The sequence below is a fragment of the Bufo bufo genome, chromosome 4, assembly GCF_905171765.1.
Source record: "Bufo bufo chromosome 4, aBufBuf1.1, whole genome shotgun sequence".
Lineage (NCBI taxonomy): Eukaryota > Metazoa > Chordata > Amphibia > Anura > Bufonidae > Bufo > Bufo bufo.
The window spans coordinates 106,413,073-106,433,286 of record NC_053392.1 but is presented as its reverse complement, the minus strand read 5'-3'; the positions used below and the strand labels follow the sequence as shown (position 1 = coordinate 106,433,286).

At 44.0% G+C, this 20,214-nt stretch overlaps 1 protein-coding gene across 1 annotated transcript in view; it reads right to left on the bottom strand.

Annotated features, from left to right (window-relative positions):
- Nucleotides 1–20,214, bottom strand: part of NCK1 (NCK adaptor protein 1) — a 122,244-nt gene that overhangs the window by 49,909 nt on the left and 52,121 nt on the right. The window contains exons 2-3 of the mRNA XM_040427613.1: nt 18,860–18,929; nt 3,461–3,506 (exon numbers count right to left, since the gene is read on the bottom strand). The gene's annotated coding sequence lies outside the window, so the exon portion shown is untranslated. The remainder of the gene's footprint in view (nt 1–3,460; nt 3,507–18,859; nt 18,930–20,214) is intronic.

Here is a 20,214-nt window from a genome sequence, read left to right as displayed (position 1 = left end):
AAACCAGGCCCAATGCCCTGTAGGTCTAGCTCAGCTGATGTAATGATACCTTTCACTTAGTGATCCACTGCTTCATTATGGTGAAAAAGTACTTTTGATCCGTATGCAAATGAGCAGTTAAGTGCACAGAAGGTGGCCCCAAGCCACTTTGTGCACCCTTGTTTTCCACCTTACCTCTGCCAGCCCCTCACTCCTCTTCATTAATAGGGCCAGGAGAGACGACTATGCACAAATCTGATTGAAGAGCAAGGTGCAGAGTGATTTGGGCCCGCGCCCTCAGTGCACTTTTTTATTTGCATATGCACTAAAAGTACTTTTTCTCCAGAATGAAACAATAAATCGCTAAGTATCATTACATTGAGCCAAGCTAACCCTACGAGGCATAGTGTTTTGGTCACAAACTCCCTTTAAGGATTGTGTTCACTTGTAGGACAGGTGTCTGGTGCACAGTATATTTTTAAAGAGCAAATATGCAACTTCTCTATTAGCTAGACTCAAGTATTTGTCATTTCTAAGGTTGCACACGGCACAATTAGCGGCGGTGTTTACTTAAAGGGGTATTCCCATCACAGACAATGGGGGCATATCGCTAGGATATGCCCCCATTGTCTGAAAGGTGCGGGTCCCACCTCTGGGACCCGCAACCTACAATGAGAACGGAGCAGGGAAATGAACGGAGGGAACACTGCCCATGCGCAGCCGCCCTCTATTAATATCTATGGGGCTGCCGAAAATAGTCGAGCGGTGGATCAGCTATTTCAGTCTACCCCCTAGAAATGAATGGGAGCAGGGGCCGCGCGTGTGCAGTGCGCTTCCATTGACTTCTATGGGAGAAGAGCTTGGTGGTGGACGGACCCTGGGAAATCCGGGGTTATCCAGCCACAGCGCTCCCCGCTCCGTTCTCGTTGTAGAATAATATGCCCCCATTGCCCGTTATGGGAATACCCCTTTAATGATCAAATTATCACATTCTCCTGTACAGCTTTCCAAATTGCTTAACTATATTCTGAGAAAAGTTGTGGCCAGAAACCTAAGGAAGTAGAAAGTGTGATGCAAAAACCTTTGACCACATCTAGTTGAGCAATGCAAAATATTTCAAGCTTGCTACTTAGAGACCCAATATATTTGTGCATGGCAAAGTGGTTTAAGGCTTAAAGGGGTAGTCGCACTTTAGCAAGTGGCATTTATCATGTCGAGAAAGTTAATATAAAGGCACCTACTAATGGATTGTGATTGTCCATATTGTCTCCTTTGCTAGCTTCATTCATTTTTCCATCACATCATACACTTCTCATGCACAGGGGTTACGACCACCCTGTAATGCAGCAGCGGTGGTCAGGCTTGCAAACTATAGGAAAAAGCGCCAGCCTCTCTGGTGGCCGGGACCGTGGGAGCGCACATATAAGCATGCATGCTCAGCAGCTCCCATCCCAGCCACCTCATATCTTCGATGCAATGGTGACCATAACCCCTGGAAACGAGCAGTGTATAATGTGATGGAAAAATTAATCCAGCCGGCAAAGGAGGCAGTATGGACTATGCCTTAGATTAACTTTCTCTACATGATAAATGCCATTTCCCGAAGTGAGACATCCCCTTTAAGGCAAGCCAGCTCAGGCCACGGTCATCAAAACCCGGCAATCTGTACATTCTAACAGAGTAAAGGCACAGTGACACGTAAACATATAAATGCCAGTATATAATGAGCTGGCTCACTCAATCTGTAGGGATGTTGGGATGTTGCCCCCGACCATCCCTGAAAGTTAAATGTGGCTCACAACATACAAATAGTTGGGTACCCCCCACCCTAAGACCTGCATTGTATTTCTGTATTTTCCACAGACAGCACACTTAGCCATTGATTTTAAAGTGGTTATCCGAGACTAACCATTGCTCCCCCATATGCCGGGCCCCTCGCACTGAATCTACTTGGCTCCCCGCGCCGCTCCTGGTCCCCGCACCGTCGCAGCTGCTTCTCACCGTGCACGGATGAAAACATCCAGTGTTCGGGGGGGGAGCAGCCAATGGCATCAGGGGTGACGCTAGGGAGGCTCGTCCCTGTCACAGCCTACCATAGGTTGTCCTCCCCTCCCGGATGTTTTCATCTGCGAATGGGGAGAAGCAGCTGCGGCGGTGTGGGGACCAGGAGCGGCGCGGGGAGCCAAGTAGATTCAGTGCGAGGGGCCCGGCATATGGGGGAGCAATGGTTAGTCTCAGGTAACTCCTTTAAGGTGTTTGTTCACATCAGTGGTTTTTCCACTCATGATAGGTCAGGGGAAAAACCATGGAGACCTGCACTACTTTGGTCTGTTATGCGGACAAAACACGACTGTTGAAGTCTAGGGGGTCCGTGAAAAAAATCCCTGACGCAAATTTTCCAGGGACGTCAAACGGACAAGAAAACGTGAACGAGGCCTAATAGTCAATCTGAGCACAACTGTACACTTGGATTCAGCACAAGGCCAAGAAATCCAACACATTAAACACTTTTCAGGCCGAGTTCACATCTCCATCAGAGATGTTCCTGCAGCCTGTTGGGCGGGCAAAAACAGTGTTTCTGTCTGACCGAAACCCGGAACTTATGCTTGACAGTGGGCGGATCCCCCCAGATCCCATGAACGGTTGAATCCGACAGTGCTGGATCCTATGAAGTCTGCTGAGCATCCCACACATCTCATTTACCCCATTACATATTCTATGAAAGGGTGTCATAAAAGGAGATTCCAAAACATACCCCTCTGTATGAGCCTCTGTGTCCAGAATATAGCAGAGTTTAAATGACCGCTCTGGTGCAGAGTCATGTCAACGCCACGTGGGACGCTGCACCAGCCAGCGGTCATTTTTACGCCGCTATATTCCGGACACAGAGGCGGCCCGCTCATACAGAGTGGTAATGTACACAGCGCGTTTGTAACAATAACATGAAATGATCTATGTGGCCACAAAATAACGGCTACGATTATAGATAAACTAGACACAAGAAGAGACTCAATATCACTTCTATATTAGACCGGTTATTTGACCACTAGATGTCAGTTGCAAAAACAACAAAAGGAGGATTGCAATTTTTTGCCTGAAAATCGTGGACATTTGATATTTATTCATTTTTACTTTTTTGCTGGCCAAAAATTGGAGAGTGAGATCCATTTTTAGTTTTCTTACGAGTATCTCATTACAGTAATTGTTTTTCTTGATCCCCTCTAATTTAGAGACTGAATGCAGATTTGCACCCTCACAGCATATACACTATTGCCAACCTGCAAACCAACATACAGGGTCAATATAGTTCTATGCATGGACAACGGTTTATAATCATTTGTATTTTTGATAATAAAAATATGTTTATTTTTATATAAATACGCATCAGATTATTCTATGCAGCACCAGATAGCAGAGTGCCCTCCAATAGATAGATCTTCTATGTACATTCAGAATGAAGCTATAGAATTAATCGGCATACCTTCCCCACATCAAAATCTTTCCGTTTTCCAAATCCAGAGAACCACCTAAAAAAAAAAAAATAATAATAAAGATGTAAGAAAAAGAGAGACATAACATACACCGAAAGCACATGGATGAAAGCCAAGGAGCATTACTGACATTGGGAATAAAAATCGAATTGGTTGGCTCATCACAGACAATAGCGTCATATCACTCAGGGCAGTGGCCTACTTTTAATGGAGACACACCACTCAACTGCTACAGGGCCTGGAGAGAGGGGGGGCCCAAAGCTGAAATCCTCCTTTTCAGACAAGAAAAAACTGCATTTTCATGCAGCTGCCACTTGGGGGAGCAAAGACAAAAGAGATTATAGCTTCCATGGTAATTATGTAAATTCCTTTGCACTGAGCTCCCCCTAGTGGTGGCTGCAGGCAGCCAGCTTTGTGATCGAAGGGGAGCAGAGTTCTCAATATATTTTTGCCAATTATCTTGATGTAAATAAAAATACATCAAGAAATATTGTGGCCAGAATGAGCACCATATTTATAAAGCACCTATTCCACTTTTTCCGACGTAGAAGTGGCCGATATGGAGGGCAAATTTTATATTTAATTAAAATTTCTTCCGCTTAAAAGGGAATGTGTAAAATGTTTTCTGACAGTTAAAATCAGGTAGCGACAAATCCTTTTTTTCTAACCTTTTTTTTTTAATCAGATTTTTTTTAAATTCTGGTCCCGGAAGAGGATTACGGGGCCGGCCATCTTGTCTGAGCTGTTCTTAACAACATTTAGAGATATGCTTTACAGCAGCCACCATGGGCCATAGCCACAATGGTCAGGAGGGGACCTCATTTATTTATATGGGAGAGTTTTCTAGGCATGCTCTGCGACCTGTGCAGAGGTCAGGAGGGAGTAGAGAAGATGTGATTTATAGGTAATATCAGTCATTGTAATCCTGCCTATAATGATAATGAAATGACTGCTGAAAAGTGATCTGTACAGACCAGGAAGTGGCACATAGGCTGAAAACTAATTTCCAGACCATATTCTAGCAATGATCTGTGAAGGCCACAGACCAAACATGGATGGCATCCATGCTGTATCTGTGGTTTTCATAGATTATTAATGTTCATGAGGGATATGTAATCATGGACAAAAATAGGGCATGCTTATGTGGCGTCACCATGGACCAACGGTCCATGAAAAACTACAGATGTGCAAGGACACACATTAAAGTCAATGGATACGTGTACTGTCCACGAGACCACGGACTGCACACGTCTGATCCACTGACATGTGGAAGAGACCGTACACAACAGCTTGCAGCAGCTTAGGAAAAGACTGGTTTAACACATGCTTCTGAGTAACATTATTAACGTAGGCTGTGCTAACCTATGACTACAGACGTCAGCGTAGGCCCAGACCACCACTTCTTCCTATATTTCCACAGGATACGGGATAAGAGTCTGATCGGCAGGGGTCCAACCACTGGGGCTCCCCCATTTGAATGCAGCAGTGGTCACACATAGTTCTATGGGACTGCTGGATATAGCCACGTACTTGACCATCTTAGCAGACCCATAGGGTTGAATCAAGCGTGTTTGCTGCTCCATTCAAACGGAAAGCCCCAATGGTTGGACCGCAGCTCATTAGACATTTATCCTCTATGTTTGTGATGGCTAACCTTCGGCACTCCAGCTGTGGTAAAACTACAACTCCCAAGATGCACAATTGCATGGCTTTTCTCAGAACTCCACAAAAATGAATGGAGCATGCTGGGAGTTGTAGTTTCACCACAGCTGGAGTGCCGGAGGTTAGCCATCACTGCTTATGGACAGGGGATAAGTTGTCTTAAAAGGGGTCATGCCATGATTGTCATGTACCATATGATGTCTGATTTTTATTTTTTACAACAATCTCCTTCTAACAAAGCTAGAACCAGCCATGTACCGCACATGGATCCAGAGATCTCCCCATTCATTGCTCCAATTGTTCGGTTAGTTTTTTTTCAGGCTGGTAGCTCCGGGGGCATGCCCTTTCTGCTGCAGCTCTTTCCTTGTAACTGACAAGGCTTCTAACAAGAGATATGGCTGGTGACAGTTGAATATCTTAACTGTGCATGTGCGACCGCCTGAGCGAGATGGACAGAGAAGTAAGGAAACTAACAAACAGCAGGTGGCTCTATACAGATACTTTTTTTCAAACCAGCACCTGGATCTGAACACTTTTTTGTAATTGCATGTAATAAAAATTTTTGCATGGCCCCTGAGCTATTCAATAAAAAGTATGGGACAATGCAATTACGCGTGTTTTTCGCCCCATAAGACGCACTTTCCCACCCCCCAAAAGTGGGGGAAAAATGCCCCTGCGTCTTATGGGGCGAATGCTGCCATTTTGCATTACAGACTGTGATGTATCAGCTGGAGGGGGGAGGGAGGAGGGGCCGTTGTCATGCAAATGCAGCGGGGCCGGTGCGGTCACTGTACTCCAGCCTTCCGCTCACTCACTGCTTTATTGCTTAAACCTTTTATAATAATAACTTTAATTGAAGTTCCAATCCCTAGCCCCATCTGTACTACTTACTAAATGTCCTGTAGCAGGCAGAGCAGGGCGGCCGGCCGGCCGTAACTCACTGATGTCACGTGCCCGCGCCGCCTACTTCAGTCATAAAGTAGGCGGCGCAGGCACGTGACGTCAGTGCGTTACGGCCGGCCGCCCGCCCGGCTCTGCCTGCTACAGGACATTTAGTAAGTAAGTAAGATGGGGCTGGGGATAGGAACGTCAATTAAAGTTATTATAAAAGGTTTAAGCAATAAAGCAGTGAGTGAGCGGAAGGCCGGAGTACAGTGACCGCACCGGCCCCTCCTCCCTCCCCCAGGTTTAGCTCCGGTATATTAGGGCTGTGCTAGAGCTAGATGCAAGTAAGCTTTGACAACAGGAACATTCCACTCCGATATCCGTCAATCTGCTAAAGTATTACGTTAAGAAGTTATGCAAGCGTATTTTCCAAGCCTGTCGATCTGACTAGCAGGTTGTAAAAAGAATGGCGAGAGCCAGGTATACCCACAGCCCTCTATAAGTCTACTCATTTTCAGAGCAGAGCTTCACGACTATCAAGAATCCTGCAAAACCAAAAGACTAAACTAATCCTAAGTTCACATCTGTGGCGGAAGCTCTGTTACAGACTACGGCAGTGATGGCGAACCTTTTAGAGACAGAGTGCCCAAACGGCAACCCAAAACCACTTATTCATTCCAAAGTGCAACCACAGCAATATAACCTGAATACTACAGTCCAGTAAAGTATATCTTCCATGTACGTTATCATTTAGTTTTAATAGCCTTCCTACATTCAGTGCGCTGCCTGTGCTGTTCATAGTGAGCCCTGCGCTGATGAATGGCGGGGAAAGTCGAAGGCATATTGGTACACCATAGACTTTTTCCAGGGCTTGGATGCCCACAGAGAGGGCTCCGAGTGCCGCCTCTGGCACCCGTGCCATCGGTTCGCCACCACTGGACTACAGTAAATATACTGCAGTATGTTGTGCTAGTTTGTCCGGCAGAATGACGGCCACCATATCGGAAGCTTGACGGATACCATCATAGTCAATGGGAGCAACGGGAGCGTTGTCATTACACCTAGAGGCTCTGCTCTCTCTGAAACTGCCGCGCCATCTCCAGTGATGTTTACACTGCCTGGCCTCCTCAATCAAAGTGCAGAGGGCGCAGCAGTTTCAGAGAGCAGAACCTCTAGGTGTAATGACAACGCCCCCATTGCTCCTAGAGTTTCATTTGCATATATTAAAACATCACTTTTCTCAGCAATGCGGGCTGTACATGGGACCAACACAGATGCCTTTAGCTGCCAAGTGCACATATAACTGGTCGGCCAGCGTCATAGAGACAAACCTGCTGAGAGATGCCCTTTAAGAATTAAAACACCAACTGTATTAGAAAGATCAACACATTTTAATTTTACTTTTATACTGCTAGCTGTGTGAGAAGGCAGCGGAAGAGCCTACATCACACTTCATGATGTAAGATATAAAATGAGGCGAGTGTTTAACCCACAGGAATCCCCCACCCCGTGCCAGCATTACCAGCACCCGAAAGACAGGTGCAAAGAATGTGAACTCTTGCCCTGTGCACCTGCATGTACTACAATACATCACTCAGTAACTGGCATGACCTGGATTCCTTCCTCCAGCAGTGACAGACCCGACCACCAACAGATTATTCTTCCCATTATATAGACAAGAAATATATTCACCTCACCCTGGTAATACTAATTCTACTCCTGACCGGATGGGACTCAGAAGTTACATAACTGCCACTTAGGAATGGTGAGCCTTCATATAGTATCTGTGTCCCCAGCCTTAAAGGGAGTGTCACCAGAAAATACCCTATTGTTTAAAGGTTTTTGTTAAACCTATTGTTAGAATTAGATTTTTTTTTTACATTTTCCATGTCACAATTCTAACATTTTTGGCTCTATACACCACCACAATGGATATAAAATGAAACGAACAAGATGTGCTTTAACTGCAGACTGTCAGCTTTAATTTGAGGGTATTTACATCCAAATCAGGTAAACGGTGCAGGAATTACAACAGTTTGCATATGTGCCTCCCACTTGTTAATGGACCAAAAGTAATGGGACATAATAATCATAAATCAAACTTTCACTTTTTAATACTTGGTTGCAAATCCTTTGCAGTCAATTACAGCCTGAAGTCTGGAACGCACAGACATCACCAGACGCTGGGTTTCATCCCTGGTGATGCTCTGCCAGGCCTCTACTGCAACTGTCTTCAGTTCCTGCTTGTTCTTGGGGCATTTTCCCTTCAGTTTTGTCTTCAGCAAGTGAAATGCATGCTCAATCGGATTCAGGTCAGGTGATTGACTTGGCCATTACATAACATTCCACTTCTTTCCCTTAAAACTCTTTGGTTGCTTTTGCAGTATGCTTTGGGTCATTGTCCATCTGCACTGTGAAGCGCCGTCCAATGAGTTCTGAAGCATTTGGCTTAATATGAGCAGATAATATTGCCCAAAACACTTCAGAATTCCTCCTGCTGCTTTTGTCAGCAGTCACATCATCAATAAATACAAGAGAACCAGTTCCATTGGCAGCCATACATGCCCACGCCATGACACTACCACCACCATGCTTCACTGATGAGGTGGTATGCTTAGGATCATGAGCAGTTCCTTTCCTTCTCCATACTCTACTCTTCTCTTCCCATCACTCTGGTACAAATTGATCTTTGTCTCATCTGTCCATAGGATGTTGTTCCAGAACTGTGAAGGCTTTTTTAGATGTCGTTTGGCAAACTCTAATCTGGCCTTCCTGTTTTTGAGGCTTACCAATGGTTTACATCTTGTGGTGAACCCTCTGAATTCACTCTGGTGAAGTCTTCTCTTGATTGTTGACTTTGACACACATACACCTACCTCCTGGAGAGTGTTCTTGATCTGGCCAACTGTTGTGAAGGGTGTTTTCTTCACCAGGGAAAGAACTTTTCGGTCATCCACCACAGTTGTTTTCCGTGGTCTTCCGGGTCTTTTGGTGTTGCTGAGCTCACCGATGCGTTCCTTCTTTTTAAGAATGTTCCAAACAGTTGTTTTGGCCAGGCCTAATGTTTTTGCTATCTCTCTGATGGGTTTGTTGTGTTTTTTCAGCCTAATGATGGCTTGCTTCACTGAAAGTGACAGCTCTTTGGATCTCATCTTGAGAGTTGACAGCAACAGATTCTAAATGCAAATAGCACACTTGAAATGAACTCTGGACCTTTTATCTGCTCATTGTAATTGGGATAATGAGGGAATAACACACATCTGGCCATGGAACAGCCGAGAAGCCAATTGTCCCATTACTTTTGGTCCATTAACAAGTGGGAGGCACATATGCAAACTGTTGTAATTCCTACACCGTTCACCTGATTTGGATGTAAATACCCTCAAATTAAAGCCGACACTCTGCAGGTAAAGCACATCTTGTTTGTTTCATTTCAAATCCATTGTGGTGGTGTATAGAGCCAAAAGTGTTACAATTGTGTCGATGTCCCAATATTTATGGACCTGGCTGTATATATTTGTTTTCGCAAAAAATATCCTGCAGGTTTGACAGCAGCCACTAGGCCTAAAATATGTCAATATTTTCTGGACTTTGACAGCAGGCACAATGCACAGGAGGAGACCTCATTGACTTCTATGGGAGAGTAGGCATGCTCTGCGACCTGTGCAGAGGTCAGGAGGGAGCAGATAAACTGTTATCTAATCTATTGTGAATGGTGGGTTCTGTGTCATCTATACTAAAGGTGATATCTGTCACAGTAATTCTGCCTGTGAGGATAATGAGATGACTAGTTGAAAAGGAAGTCTCAACCTATGATTAGGCCTAGTTGCTAGTGAGAACACTGCAAAGTATTTATTTTTACATATAAATAGTTAGGCTACTTTCACACTCACGTTTGGTGCCGATCAGTCATGGATCTGCACAAACACTTCCGTTCAGATAATACAACCGCATGCATCCGTCCCTGAACGTCCGGGAGACTTGAGATCCCTGTACTGCATGGGGCGGCTGAGGCCCAAGGTGACATTATACTGCATGGGGCTTCTACTGACGAGACTCCTGACCAGTGTTCCCTCTAAGCTGCGCGGATGGACGGCCGCGCAGCAATTAATGTGGCCCTGCTCACAATTTTATAATGCCCGCTCACTCAGCCTACAGAGCGCCGCTAAGTTCGCTAACGCTGCTGGCAAAATGCCAGCACTTGCCGTCAGACTCATCTGCGTGACGGCGCCGACGTCCTCCTCGTAGTCTTGTGCAGCTCAGCACAGCGGGGCGCAGCCTACCAGCTACCACGTATTGCTACTTCTGCCTCCTCCTCCTTTTTGCAGGAAGAGGAGGACTGAGCAGCAGCAGGCAGTAAGGTGCGGTAGTGGCGGCGGCGCCTCCATCTTAGAGCCAGGCCAGAGGCCCACGCTAGAGTGAGGCTGAGTTTCTCTTACGGGCTACCTACAATAAGTAAAATCCTAGAAACCGTCATTGATTGCTGAACTGGTCTCTCCTGGTATTTCTAGAGTGTGAACTCGTGACAAGAAGTGGAGAACAGCGGGGGACAATAGTAACTCTAGTAGACTACTAGTGCCACTATTGTCCCCCGCTGTTCTCCACTTCTTGTCACGAGTTCACACTCTAGAAATACCAGGAGAGACCAGTTCAGCAATCAATGACGGTAGAATGTCAGTAGTAGGGGAGAACACAACAATCTTAGTTATTTTTAATCCTATAGGCTAGAGTGAGTGAAGTGAAGGAGTCTCTCTGGCCGAGCCCGATAGTGACAAGTCCTTCATGTGGGCAGCAGGAGCTGTGTCTGTGTTACCTAAGAAAGCAAGGGGAGGTTTTATCACAGCAGACTCGCCAATGCAAAACAAGGGGATACTGGTTGGCGCCGCCATCTTAGAGAGGCTAGAGTGAGTCTCTCTGGAACAGCATTGCATTCCCTTCAGGCTTTGCATTGGCAATGTTGCTTGTCTCAGCCAAGGAAAATGGGGGGAAAAGTAACATATATAACTATATACAACAGGAGATGCCTGGGTTATACCAGCATGGTCCATATCACTGTATACAAGAAGATGTATTACTTATACCAGCTGTACATCTATAATTATATACAGGATATACCCAGGTTATACCAGCATGCTCCATATCACTGTATACAAGAAGATGTATTACTTATACCAGCTGTACATCTATAATTATATACAGGCGATACCCGAGTTATACCAGCATGCTCCATATCACTATATACAAGAAGATGTATAAGTTAGACGTCCTGGCCAGTGTCAGGTTAGCACTTAGCAAGGTCTTTCTTCACTCCGCAGGAGACATTTTGTGTGCGGTTTTGTTCTGACCCTTATGTTAAAACATAACTTTCATTTGATTGCTTTAATACATAAAGGAAAAAAATAATTTTAAAAACCTGCTGTTTCTTTAGATGACCTTATGTTGATAGTAGTGGTAATAGAGTCTCAAGGGTCTATAAAAGCAGCTACACTATTTTTACAGACCTTTGAGACTCTAGATGACCTTATGTTAATAGTAGAGTTAATAGAGAAAAAGCAGGTTTTTAAAATTCTTTTTTTCCCCATTTAGGTGTTTAGGTGTTAGAGCAATCTAATTTAAGTTATGTTTTAACACCTAAAGAGATAGAAAAGAAAAAAGAAATAAAAATACTGTTTCTCTAGATGACCTTATGTTGATAGTAGTGTTGGAGTCTCAATGGTTTGTAAAAATAGTGTAGCTGCTTTTATAGACCCTTGAGACTCTATTACCACTACTAACATAAGGTCATCTAGAGAAACAGCAGGTTTTTTTAATTATTTTTTTCCTTTAGGTGTTTAGGTATTAGAGCAATCAAATGAAAGTTATGTTTTAACATAAGGGTCAGAAACTGGGTTTTGTTTAGCCTCTTGGTTATTAGTTTTTCTATGTAAGTTCTCTGGATCAAAGATTTTTTTTCCCTGTATGGTTTTTATATGGAGAGCAATGTCCAGTGATCACAGAGGACTATACTGTATATTATAAGGGATGGTGCAGGAGTTAGGCTCCATTCACACATCCGCAATGTGTTTTGCGGATACACGGAGACACGGATCCGCAAAACACGGAAAGCGGCAATGTGTGTTCCGCATTTTGCGGACCGCACATTGCCGACATAATAGAATATGCCTGTTCTTGTCCGCAATTGCGGACAAGTATAGGACATGTTTTATTTTTTTGCGGAAACGGAAGCACGGATGCGGAAGTGCAGATCCGCAAATGTGGATGCGGACAGCACATTCAGTCCACATAGAGAATGAATGGGTCCGCACCCTTTCCACAAAATTGCGGAAAGGATGCGGACACATTTTGCGGACGTGTGAATGGAGCCTTATACTGTATTGTATGGGATGGCGCAGAGGTTTGTATGCTCTTTGAAGTGACAATTATCTTAGGTTTTCCTATCGCCCACCTTTGATGGCGCTGTGCCCAGCTCTGAGCCGACCCCGCTCAGCAGCTGCCAAGGCTTAGAGGGAACACTGCTCCTGACAGGTACAGTACAGACCAAAAGTTTGGACACACCTTGTCATTCAAAGAGTTTTCTTTATTTTCATGACTATGAAGGCATCAAAACTATGAGATAACACAGGTGGAATTATATACATAACAAACAAGTGTGAAACAACTGAAAATATGTCATATTCTAGGTTCTTCAAAGTAGCCACCTTTTGCTTTGATTACTGCTTTGCACACTCTTGGCATTCTCTTGATGAGCTTCAAGAGGTAGTCCCCTGAAATGGTCTTCACTTCACAGGTGTGCCCTGTCAGGTTTAATAAGTGGGATTTCTTGCCTTATAAATGGGGTTGGGACCATCAGTGGCGTTTAGGAGAAGTCAGGTGGATACACAGCTGATAGTCCTACTGAATAGACTGTTAGAATTTGTATTATGGCAAGAAAAAAGCAGCTAAGAAAAACGAGTGGCCATCATTACTTTAAGAAATGAAGGTCAATCAGCCGAAAAATTGGGAAAACTTTGAAAGTAAGGGCTATTTGACCATGAAGGAGAGTGATGGGGTGCTGCGCCAGATGACCTGGCCTCCACAGTCACCGGACCTGAACCTAATCGAGATGGTTTGGGGTGAGCTGGACCGCAGAGTGAAGGCAAAAGGGCCAACAAGTGCTAAGCATCTCTGGGAACTCCTTCAAGACTGTTGGAAGACCATTTCAGGGGACTACCTCTTGAAGCTCATCAAGAGAATGCCAAGAGTGTGCAAAGCAGTAATCAAAGCAAAAGGTGGCTACTTTGAAGAACCTAGAATATGACATATTTTCAATTATTTCACACTTGTTTGTTATGTATATAATTCCACATGGATTAATTCATAGTTTTGATGCCTTCATAGTCATGAAAATAAAGAAAACTCTTTGAATGAGCAGGTGTGTCCAAACTTTTGGTCTGTACTGTATATTCCCCATCTCCTGCTGTTGGGTACAGATCAAGTGCCCTGTGCAAAGGCCGCAGTTGATCCAGAGCAGATCTATAAACTTGGCACAATTCCCTTTAACATTTCAATAAGAATCAACAGACATATTTCTGTGAGAAAAGCAGGAGGCCATCACTGAGCAGTAGAGGTGACTACATTGGGCTCCACAGGAGTATGGAGATCCAGCATAGTCATTCATCACCTGCAGGATTGGTTTCTAGGCAACTGTCCAAATGTATTATGGCCACAAAACCCAGACTATACTACAGCTTCAACTGAACTGAAACCTATGGTGACCTCAGGTTGAATTTATCCACAGAAGATCCAGATATTGTGGACATCAGATTATTCCACTGTGGCCGTATGGAGGCAACTATACAAAGCACTTAGAAAAAAAAAAACAATACTTCATTTAATTAATTAGCCCTGAGATGAGGGCAAGCACGGTCAGACTGACTAACAACTGGTTCCGTCTCCAAGGTCAGCAAAGATATTGTCTGGCAGCAGGCCCCTGGCAATCGGTCGGCCTCAGGTCAGCAGAGTCCAGCTCAGGGCTGAAATGCCACTGGGACGAGATCAAGGAGGCAAGCGAGGACTTTACCACAACTTCTTCTATTACTCACTACCACATGAACCATATTTTTAAAAGAAGCAGAAAAACTCAAATTTTACATTAGAGCCTAGCAAAAATGAGTTAACGCTGGAGCCATGCCTGAACACTAGTGTTCTTCCAGATGGGTGGACCTTGCACAAGGTCTACATTATAGTCTGAGAGACCACAATAGTGCACCTACATACTCTGCACCGGAAGAACGCAAGATTGTGCAAACAGTGTCGACACTGTGCAGCAACCGAAGAAAACCAAAGAATTTCTGAAAATTTGGAGAGGAAAAAAAAAAAACTAACTACATTCATTCCAATCATTCCTATGACCTGACATCATCTGCTACCTGGTCATGACCTCCTGCAGCTAAAAAAAAATAAAAAAATAAAATACATGATCCAGGGAAGACTATCGACAAGATCTAAAAAAAAAAAATATAAAGGGGAAAGGGCATGGTTCTGCAGATGATCAGTATTGCCAAGGTGGAGGGGCATGTTGCCTGAAAACTGTCTGGGCACGAGACCTCCGACTAAGGGTCCAATGCTTTAAAATTTGGCCTGGAGACGCAAAAGTGCTCCATTTCCAACAAAACCCTTTAGTGACCAGCCTGTTTTGGGCCTTCCTGACAAAGCGGTTTTCTTCCTTTTTTCATTGTTGCGTTCCAAGAGCTATAACTTTTTTTTTATTTTTCCGTCTACATCGCTGTATCGTGGCTTGTTTTTTGTGGGACAAGTTATAGTTTTAAAAGCTTTTATTAAGGCCTCAGGCACACGGCAATTTTGCGGCCGTTCCTTGCATTGGGGACCACAATTTGTTTGAGGGCAGCAATATGGCAGTGGCCGTGTGCATGAGGCCTAACTCTTTCGTGGAAGGGGGGGGCGCTTCCCATTACCCATAACTTTTTTATTTTTCTTTCTATGAAGTTGTGTAAGGGCTTGACTTCTGCAGGATGACTCAGTTTTCATTGGAATAATTTTGGAGTAAATGCTTTTTGATCACTTGTTAAGTTTTTTGGTGGCAACTAAGAATAAATTAGCAATTCTGTATTTTTTTATTTTTTTTTACGGTGTTAACTGTAGAGGATAATTTACATGATATTTATTTAGTGCAGGTCATCACGGATGCGGCGATACCAAAGATCTAGAGTTGTTTTTTTTTGCTATTTTTTGTATTTTCAATGAAAAAAAAACAAAAAACTTTTTTTACTGGAATTTTTTTTATTTAATAATTTTTTTATTTTTTTTTTTACCACTTAAAGAGGACCCTTCTTTGGTTTGTAGTAAGTGAGATAAATATCTGTACCTGCGGGGTGCCCCCCGCTGTGCTGCCACCCTGATTTTTTATTTTATTTTTAAATAGAGCTCCTGCGACCTGTTATGGCCCCCCGCAAATTTCGAGCTCAATATGCTATCGGAGCAATGGGGAGGAGACGCAGTCTTTGTGGGTGTCTCCTTCTCCCCTGGCTGTAGCGCTGTCCAATCGCAGTGCAGAGCATCACAGCCAGGGAGAAAAAAAAACTCCCACAGCTGTGACGCTCTGTGCTGCGATTGGACAGCGCTACAGCCAGGGGAGAAGGAGATGCCCATAGAGAAAGACTGTCTCTCCTCCCCATTGCTCTGATGCTCAGTATTAGTATACTGAGCGCAAAATTTGCAAGGAGCCATAACGGGTCGCAGGTGCGCTATTTTAAAAAAAACAGGCAGGGTGGCAAAACAGGTACAGATATTTGACTCACTTACTACAAAGTACAAACCAATGAAAGGTCCCCTTTAATTTTCCCACATTGGGACTCTAAGGCCCCTTTCACACGGGCGAGTATTCCGCGCGGATGCGATGCGTGAGGTGAACGCATTGCACCCGCACTGAATCCCGACCCATTCATTTCTATGGGGCTGTGCACACGAGCGGTGATTTTCACGCATCACTTGTGCGTTGCGTGAAAATCGCAGCATGTTCTATATTCTGCGTTTTTCACGCAACGCAGGCCCCATAGAAGTGAATGGGGTTGCGTGAAAATCGCAAGCATCCGCAAGCAAGTGCGGATGCAGTGCGATTTTCACGCACGGTTGCTAGGTGACGATCGGGATGGGCACCCGATCATTATTATTTCCCCTTATAACATGGTTATAAGGGAAAATAATAGCATTCTGAATACAGAATGCATAGTAAACTGGCGCTGGAGGGGTTAAAATAAATTAAAATGCGAAGTAAAATAGGGCTGGAGGGGTTAAAAAAAAAACAAAAAAAACATTTAACTCACCTTAATCCACTTGTTCGCGCAGCCGCCATCTCTTCTGTCTTTAACTGTGAGCAATAGGACCTTTGATGACGTCACTACGCTCATCACATGATCCATCATCAAAGGCCCTATTGCTCACAGTTAAAGACAGAAGAGATGCCAGCTGAGCAAACAAGTGGATTAAGGTGAGTTAAATGTTTTTTTTTTTTTGTTTTTTTTAACCCCTCCAGCCCTATTTTACTTCGCATTCTGTATTCAGAATGCTATTATTTTCCCTTATAACCATGCTATAAGGGAAAATAATACAATCTACAGAACACCGATCCCAAGCCCGAACTTCTGTGAAGAAGTTCGGGTACCAAACATGCACGATTTTTCTCACGCGCGTGCAAAACGCATAACAATGTGTTGCACTCGCGCGGAAAAATCGCGCATGTTCCCGCAACGCACCTGCACCTTTTCCCGCAACAACCGTGTGAAAGCAGCCTAACAGACAACACTTTGATTGCTTTTAAAATGGTCTGGGCTGGTAGAGCAGGAGTGCTGCTCTCATGTGAGCGCCAGGCCTCCATGCAGAACTTAGACCGGGCACCTTAGTGACTTCCGTAAAAAGGCGTACAGGTGGTCGCTAAGGGCTTAAAGGGGTTATCCGGTTATATTTACAGTATCTCTCACCCACAATGGGGAGTTTTACAAAAATAGGATGACAAATTTATTTTTCCTTACCGGGTGAGCGCTGTGCTCACGATGTAATTCTGTGGCAGGCACTTCCGTGATCACGTGAGGTACATTGGGCACGTAATCCTAGCACCATTTCAACCCACAATGCTGGGGTGCACACTTATTTTTTTATGTTACGACATTCTGGTAGCCATATCTTTTGGCTTGTTTTTTGTTGGATCAGTTGATATTTTAAATGCCATTTTGGGGCACCCGATTCACACAACCGTATCTTCAGCCCACATGCCATTCAATATGCAGCTTAAGGCTATATGCACACGAACGTTGTTTGTTTCCGTGTCCATTGCGTTTTTTTTTTTTTTTGCGGATAGGATGCGGACCCATTCATTTCAAATGGTCCGCAAAAAATGCTACAGCACACCGTGTGCTATCCACATCAGTATGTCCGTTCCGTAGCCCCGCAAAAAAAAAAAATAGAACATGTCCTATTCGTGTCTGTTTTAGGCATTGTTACAATGGATCCGCAAAAAATTTGCGGACCGCAAAACACATACGGTCGTGTACATGTAGCCTAAAGAGGTTGCCTCAGTTCAGCAAATGCCATTTATTATGTAGACAAAGTAAAAGGGGGTGTCTGCCTTTTTCTAACTGATGACCTACCCTCATCTGATTGGCGGAGGTTCCCCACCGATCAGCTGTTTGAGAAGGCAGCAGCCTTCCTGGAGGCCAGTGACGTCCCGACTGTCATGTGGCCTGGGCGCAGCTCAGTCCCATAGAAGTGAATGGGGTTGACCTCCAATACCATGCACAGCCACTATACAATGTACGGATCTGTGCTTGGTTTGCAGAGAGAAGGCCGCGGTGCTACTCCAAGCGCCGCTGCCTTCAGAAAGCGCTAAATCGGTGGGGGTCCTAGGTTGTCAGAAGCCTACCAATCAGATGCCGATGACCTATCCAAAAAGGATAGATCAGTAAGAAAAAGGGCGGACAACCACTTTACTAATGTATTGTGATTCTCCATATTGCCTTCTTTGCTGGCTGGATTCATTTTTCCATCACATTATACACTGCTCACATCCAGAGGTTTTGGCCACCTTGCAAACCAGCAGTGGTGGCCATGCTTGCACACTATAGGAAAAAGCGAAGGCCTATGTGTGTTCCCGCGGTCTCGGCCACCAGAGAGGTTGGCACTTTTTTCCAATATGTGCAAGCACGACAACCGCTGCTGGATTGCAGGGTGGTCGTAACCCCTGGATATGAGCAATGCATCATGGGATGGATTGATAAATGCCATTTGATTAAGCGAGACAACCCCTTTTAAATAATGTGATCATTTTTGAGGTTGGATTGTTATGGACACAGCAATACCAATCTTTTTTTTTCCAATAATAGGGGGCTTTGTAAGGAAAAAGGCATTTTTAGTTTGATCTTTTTTTCCACAAAAACTCTTTACCCTTCATCAACTTCCATTTGTGATCTTCTAATCACTCATACAATAAACTGCAATACTTCTATATTGCATTGTATTATGCCTGTCGGGCAGGGCCTCAGATAATGATGGCAGTTTCGGGAGTCTTTATTACACCCATCAGCACCCTGCAATCAGACTGCTGGTGGGGTGGGGATTTGAAAGGGTTGGACAGCACTAGAAAAACAAGGGACATGGAGCTTGGGCATGGTGGTGATCAGTGGAGGCGTCAGATGAGCACCGATCTGACACTGGCCTATTCCAAGGATTTGCCAGCTATACTTTAGTCTCAGAAAATCCCATATGATTTTACAAAAAGCTTAAAAAAAATATATATATAAAAAAAATAATATATAATAATAATAATAATAATAATAAATAATATATGTTACCGTAATGGTAAGAAGAGGTGATCGGTATGAAGAGAGGCTCCTCCGTTATCTAGGCGCACTGGAAACCCATCTGTGGAGAGAACCAGTATATGATCAACTATTGGTAAGAAAGAACTACCAGCCTGCCCTGTCACAGCGCAATAATGTGTAAAAGAAAAAACAGGCTCTTTGGGCGCCGCTACTCCCGTGAAGTCTAGAACTTATTAAAATAGTCACCACTTCAAGAAGAAAAAGTTATAACTTCAAAATGCATACATTGCTGCTACATTTAAAAAAGAAAACGAAAAATACAGATTTTTAATTTTTTTTTAAGACAAAGAAGAAGTCGAAGATTGCGGCGCAAAGGACCTTTGTGCCGCACTCTGCACCAGAAATACACCTAATATAGGCACATTTCTGGTTAATAAATGAGATTCATTCTATTCATACGTTTCCAATAGGAATAACAGAGGAATGTATCAGAGTTCTAAGAAAAGAGCTTCCAGAATGGTTATATTAGGGGACGCATTTACTAAAACTTAAAAGGCATGGGTGGAACTGTAAAGTCACTTCCCAGATGGGAAGAAGGGAAACCGATGATCTCATCCACATGTGACCAGGCCATATGGATAATTGGGTTGTTTAGTTTTTTTTTATGGGTTTTTATGTCACTTCATTCCCCTAACTGAGGTCAATACAGTATGAAAGAAAAGCTAAACATCCTGCAAAATCGCAATCCGTTACGTAGACAATTTTATGAACTTCCCAAATATTTGTCAGCAACAGAATTTGCACTTGGCTTCGGTGAGGGTAATTAAAACAGAGAAATTATAAATGAGGATATAATATTTCAGATGGGATTTATACCAAAAAATTGATGGGATGACAACATCAGTTTGCTGCTTTTACTGAGAATCTGCAATGATAATTTGATCTGTAAACGGTCATGTCCCCCTTCTTCCCATAACTGTCTGCATATTTATCACTTAAAAGGATTCTGTCACCAGAATTAACCCTATTAATTGTGCTAATGTCAGCTAAACCCAACTAGCCTATTCCTACTTTTATCTATGCCCCCGTTACGCCAGAAATCTAACTTTTATAATATGCTAATTAGCCTCTAGGAGCGGGGGGGGACCACGCCTGCGCCGAATACTGAACGGCACATTAGCACAGACTATGTTAATCCCTACCTGTAGGATAGGGGTTAGAGGGGTTGGCACATCTCACACATTGGTGGCATATCACTAGGACAGTGATCAGCAACCTTCGGCACTCCAGCTGCTGTGAAACTACAACTCCCAGCAGGCAAACCTACTTGGCTGTTCTTGTAACTCCCACAGAAGTGAAAGCACCCCCTCATGCTTGTGGTCCCA